We start from the raw sequence: 6,790 nt of genomic DNA, 5'->3' as shown, positions 1-6,790 counted from the left end.
AAACCCAAACCTGGATCCCATGATCCAACCAGTCCGCGGCCTTACCTAAACATCTAAGTGTAATTCAGCCGGTTATGGTCCAATCTTTACTTAGTCATTTTTCAATCATTTGAGGTTCATGCAAGTATAAAATCAATGCGGAAGCTTAAGGCAAACATTACTTATATAGATAAGTCAAATGAGATCCATACAAAGTATTCAATCCACACAAGTTGCACAATAGGCTATGTTAAATCCAAATGTTTACAATAAGACTACATCACACATCCCACACGGCCAAGGTCTTCATGGCTCCTTAGCCTTACCACGATCCCTGTCAGGACCTGAAATCAAAACCCACAACACATCTGCATAAGAATCATAACCGATATCCTAGCAATATACAACCTAAGCATGGTTTGGACACTTAGTCCATATTCTGGCCGATTTGTGACCCATTGATTTACTCATTCAAAAACTCATATTAACACATGATAATTCATGATAAATCATGATTAAGAGAATGGTCCAAGCGGATTCCCCAGAACCGGCCTTGATCATATTGATCTTGGCCGTGAACCACCTGACCGGTTTCATGGTACCATCTCGAAATCAATCATATAAAATTATTCTATCACTTTGATAATTCATTATAAATCCCCACTAAGAGATATCAATCGCCAAATCCCAATAACTCCCACTGGAAGCATGAGATCGGTTCACACATGCTCAACCAAGGCCATGGAGAGATTACTCTGATCTAACCGAGCCTTGGTGGCGTGATCGTGAGTTTATACTCATAAATAACTTCAGAATATATTAGAGAAGAGATGTAATGACAAAATAAGAACAATAGATGCAACCATCCACTCATGGATCAAACGGCCGAACCATCCGGATGGATGATTACCGGCGGTTTGTACTTGGTTTGCATCCAGTACCTTAGGCGTGTGTTCGGAAGCCCCCACACTCTTCTCGGTTGCCTTCTCCTTTCCTCTGGTATCCATTCTCGATCACGGTTCACTTGCCCACGGCTTAGAACTCACCGGAATCCCCTTGGTACCACACGGACTGCCTTTGCGGTCTTGTTTCTCTTTTCTCTCTTTGATTCTGTAGAGATTTGGGCAGAGTTTCCCCTTGTCTTTCTGATGAGAAATGTCGATAATGGAGGGGTTTATTTATAGGGAAGAAGATTGGAACCGTCCGGACGCTGTGATTGGCCAAATGGCCAACGGACACCTTTTCGCCCCAAAACCGTCCCAAACCGTCCAACCGCATGTAACCGCCCCTTCCTTCCTTCCTTCTCATCGATCTTAAGCTCAGCTAGTTGCCCACAAGCTCAGCTCACTTGCCCATGCAAGCTAGACCCATCGGTCATCCTTGCTCAGCATCCGGTCCGTGACCATCATTCACGGTCCGCATTTACCGGCCAAGGCTCCATCACTCCGTCCAGCTGAGTTGAGCTGAGTGACAGTTGCCTGAGCTGAGTGAGCTTCCTCTCCAGCTCCTGTGAGCTGCCCAAGACTGTTTGAGCTCCTCACCAGCTTCACCGAGCTGATGGAACTCCTTCCGGACCATGTCCAGCTTCCGGATTACTCGTCCAGCTACCTTTTCCTTCTTCCCTTCTTATTCTGGTCAAGTCTCAGCTTCCTGATGCACTTAACCCTTAGATCAGACCATGATACGCTTGCCTTTAGGTCTTTTCAACCTGGCCAGCCCATCTCCCCGCACCATGGCCTATCCGGATGCCTTACTTAGAACTCGGGACATGACAAGTCTCCCCCACTTGGAAGGAACTCGTCCCCGAGTTCATATTGGATGATTCTCCAACCACATACTGACTATACCACTCAGGATACTCAGCTTTCATTCTTGCTTCTGTTTCCCAAGTGATAATGTCTTTGCCATTGAATTCCCATACAATCTTTAGCATAGGAACTGTCTTCTTTCTCATTGCCTTTTCCATCCGATCAATGATCCGAACCGGCCTCGTCTCTAAGGTGAGGTTCTTACCAAGATCTTTTGGAATTTCAGGCAAGACAATGTCTTGATCCGTTAGGCACTTCCTTAGTTGAGACACATGGAATACATTGTGGTAAGCATCCATCTCAGATGGCAAATCCAGTTTGTAAGCCACTGCCCCAACTCTTTCAAGTATCCTGAATGGACCTAAGAACCTTGGGTCTAGTTTCCTTCTTCCAGAAACTCTTGCCCTTCCTTTGAAGGTAATCATCTTGAGATAGATTAGATCACCAACCTCAAATTCAAGATGTTTCCTTCTCTTGTCAGCATAGCTCTTTTGGCGGTCTTGAGCTTCCTTCATCTTCTCCTTGACCAATTTGATCTTTTCTGTGGTCTCTTCCACAATCTCAGGACCTATCATGCTACGTTCCCCCACTTGGGTCCAGCATAAAGGTGTCCTGCAAGGTCGTCCATACAATGCTTCATAAGGAGACATACCAATGCTGGTGTGAAAGCTATTGTTGTATGCAAACTCCACCAGTGGTAAATGCTTCTCCCATGAGTCACCCCAATCTAGAACACATGCCCTTAGCATATCTTCTAATGTCTGGATGGTCCTTTCTGACTGACCATCCGTTTGAGGATGATAGGATGTGCTCATGTTCACTCTTGTTCCTAGGGCCTTTTGGAAGGCTCTCCAGAAATAAGAAGTGAATCTAGGGTCTCTGTCTGAGACTATACTGGCCGGCACTCCATGCAGCCTCACAATCTGATCCATGTAGATTTTTACAATTTCATCCACTCCATCACCTTTCTTGATGGGCAAGAAGTGTGCAGATTTGGTTAGGCGGTCCACAACCACCCATACTGCATCTTTCTTGTTTCTAGTTGTGGGAAATCCAGTCACAAAGTCCATTGTGATGTGATCCCATTTCCATTCTGGTATGGGAAGGTTTTGTAATAAACCACTTGGAACCTGATGTTCAGCCTTGACTAATTGACAAGTGGGACACTTGGCCACCCACTCAGCAATGTCAGCCTTCATTCTGATCCAATGGTAATACCTTTTGATGTCTTTGTACATCTTGTTTAGTCCCGGGTGTACTGAGAACTTAGACTTATGAGCTTGACTCATAATCTCTTCCTTTAGTCCCCGGTCACCAGGTACACTAACCCTCCCATGTACCAAAATGGTACCATTACTTGTGACTTGATACTCAGTCTTGTCATTCTTTGCAACCTTTTGCAAGTTCTCATCCAAGCTTTGTGCTTGTTGTATTCTGGTAAGTAGATCGGCCTGGTTCACAGCCTCTAAACCCAAAGGCTCATCCTCACTTGCCATGGTGTCTAGATGTAGTGACCGGACCATCCCTTCCAGGATCTCTGCTTCTTTCTCAGCTGATACCTCAGCCCTACGCCTGCTTAAGGCATCTGCCACTAGATTGGCCTTGCCTGGATGATAGGCAATGTCCAAATCATAGTCGGCCACAAACTCCATCCACCGCCTTTGTCTCAAATTCAACTCAGGTTGAGTGAAAATGTACTTCAGGCTCTTGTGGTCTGTGAGAATCTGAACTTTGGCACCATATAAATATGATCTCCATATCTTTAAGGCAAACACCACTGCTGCCATCTCCAGGTCGTGTGTTGGGTAGTTGCCCTCATGCTTCCTGAGTTGCCTAGAGGCATATGCTATGACCTTCCCATGCTGTGTGAGTACACAGCCTAATCCAGTAATGGATGCATCCGTGTACACCACATATGGTTGGTCCTCCTCAGGTAACACCAAAACTGGTGCACTGGTCAGCATGTTCTTCAAGGCTTCAAAGCTCTTTTCACAAGCCTCTGACCAAATGAACTTGACATCTTTTCCGGTAAGTTGTGTCATCGGTTGTGCCACACTTGCAAACCCTTTGACATACTTCCTGTAGTATCCGGCCAAACCCAAGAAGCTTCTTACTTCTGTAGCATTCTTTGGCCTTGGCCACTCTTGTATACACTTGATCTTCTCCGGATCAACAGACACTCCTTCCTCAGACACCACATGTCCTAGGAAGCCAATGCTCTTCTGCCAAAAGCTACACTTGCTTAGCTTGGCAAACAATTGTTGTTCTCTCAACCTTTCCAACACCAACCTGAGATGCCTCTCATGGTCTTCCCGGGTCTTAGAGTAAACTAGTATATCATCAATGAAGATGATTACAAATTCATCTAAGTACTCCCTGAAAATTCCATTCATCATCTTCATGAAGGCTGCTGGTGCATTAGTCAATCCGAATGGCATAACCACAAACTCATAGTGGCCATACCTAGTCCGGAAAGCTGTCTTCCTTACATCTTCTGATGCAATGGGGATTTGATGATAACCAGATGCCAAATCAATCTTGGAGAACCATTTGGCTCCCTTTAGTTGATCTAGCAACTCATCAATCCGGGGCAATGGGTACTTATTCTTTATAGTCACCCTATTCAACCCCCTATAGTCTATGCACAACCTGAAGCTACCATCCTTCTTTTTGACAAAGAGGACTGGTGCACCCCAGGGTGATACACTTGGGCGTATGAACCCCTTTTCCAACAACTCTTCAAGTTGTTTCTTTAGCTCAGCCATCTCAGCTGGAGCCATGCGGTATGGGCTCTTTGACATTGGGGCCGTCCCTGGTTCCAGTTCTATTATGAATGGGTCAGACCTATCAGGGGGAATGCCCTGTAGTGACCTAAACACATCATCAAACTCACTGACCAGCGGTATCCCGTCCGGGCCACCATCCCCTACGACCTCCTTAGTGGTGATTGTGGCTATATAAGCCTCACAACCTTGTACCAGCATCCTTGCCGCACGGACTGCTGATAACACTAAGCATCCAGAGGCCGGATTAATACCTTGGTACTTGATCGGGGGTCCACACCCACTCTCAAACTGCACCCTTCCTCGATGACAGTCTAAGGTGGCCCGATTCTTGCCAAGCCAGTCCATACCTAGGATCACCTCGTGATTCTTAAGGCGGACCACAATCAGATCCACCGGCATTGCCTTACTATGGATCATTACTGGGATGTCTTTGACTAGACCTAGTGGGTGCATCATTTGCCCACCGGCTGCACTCACCAAGCCAAGATCATCCCTAGTTCCCATTTGGAACATACCTTTTCCAATCATATCTGGACTCACAAAACTATGTGTAGCTCCAGTATCAAATAATACATGTGTTTCCACACCACCAATACATAAGGTCCCTACATAAGACCTTAACTAAGTATCTAGTCCATCCTAGATTCCATACCATGCCATTCTAATAAATTTAAAAATTTAAGAAGAATGGGTTTTAGAATTATACCAGTGATCGCCTTGAAGGGTCCGGACTCATCCGCATCCCTTGAAAGCTCATAGACACGAGGTGCTGAAGTTTGGCCTTGTTTGTTGTCTGGCCGGTTGCTCTCCGTACGGCCCTTGCCTTGTCCAGTCTGCAACTGGGGACAATCCACACGGAAATGGCCTTTCTTACCACATTGGTGACAAGTTCTGGCCTCACTGGTCGAGCCTTGCCCACGGTTCCTATCCGGACCAGGACAATCCCGAGCTGAGTGATCCATCTTGCCACAACGGGTACATGCTCCCATTGCCTTCCAGCACTCTCCTCCATGATGTTTGCCACACTTGGGACACTCTGGCCTACCACTTGAGGTTTTACCCCCTTCAGCCGCATCCCTCTTTCTCTTCTTGTCACCACTCTGACCGGAAGACACCACCACACTCTTGAGCTTGTGCTTGTTCTCCTCAGCTAGATTGGTTTCCAGCATTGCCATCCTTTCCACCAACTCAGAGACTGTGTTGAAGGTACGGACTGAGCAATAAGTCTTAAGCTCAGGTCTCAAGCCCCTTATGAACCTGCGGACCTGAACCTTTTCATCCTCAAGTTCCTTACCCACATATCTCCTGAGCCGGTTGAACTCTTCCTCGTACTCCCTTACTGACCGTTTGCCCTGGACCAAGTCCAAGAACTTAGCTTCCAAACGGTCCCATGCTTCTGCTGGAAAGTACTTGTGGTTGAACTCAACCTCAAAGTCAGAGAACTTCACAATGGAACCATTGGTGCGCTTGTCTAAGGACAGCCACCAGTTGTGTGCATCTCCCTCCAGGAAGTGCACTGCTATGTCTCTTTGGTACTCCTCAGGGCACCTTGTAGACCTGAAGTTCCTAGCCAGTCGGTCCCTCCACTCATCTGCCTCCATGGGATCAGCACTTCCAGCAAAGTGTTTGGTTCCCAAACGGGTGATATGCTCAAGCACCTTCAGATAATCAACCTTCTTGGTTGTTCCAACTGGTGGATCTAACTCAATAACCTCAGCAAGAGGCGCCACATATCCACCAGTCACACCAACACCAGGAGCTACCATTGGCGCTTGAGTAGTTTGACCCATAGATGAATTCACAACTGGTGTGAACACTTGGGTCATAGCCAGCATCTGACTTCCCATTAACTTGATTGCATCAAGTATCTGCTTCATGGTTGGTTCAGCCATTGGTTCCTCCGGTCCAATCCTCCCATCTCCTTGGATGTTTGGATTAGCCCGGTTACCAGTCTCTGAGGACTCAGCTTCACCTTCCTGATCATTCTCTTGCTGCCCACTTCCTGCTCCTAGCTGGTTTCCAGGCGCATTTAGTGGTTGCCCGGTCTCGTCCAACTGCCTATTCTCTCCACCCAGCTGAACCTCAGTCTGGTTCACTTGAGTTTCAGTCAGGATGGCCTCACTGGTCTGACCAGTAGGTGGAACTGACAGCAACACTGATGGATTAGGCGCTGAGGCATCTCCAGCTGCGGACGCCCCTGTCCCATCCTTAGTCTTC

This window comes from Raphanus sativus, unplaced genomic scaffold (genome assembly GCF_000801105.2).
Source record: "Raphanus sativus cultivar WK10039 unplaced genomic scaffold, ASM80110v3 Scaffold1791, whole genome shotgun sequence".
NCBI lineage: Eukaryota > Viridiplantae > Streptophyta > Magnoliopsida > Brassicales > Brassicaceae > Raphanus > Raphanus sativus.
This window is presented reverse-complemented; position numbering follows the sequence as displayed.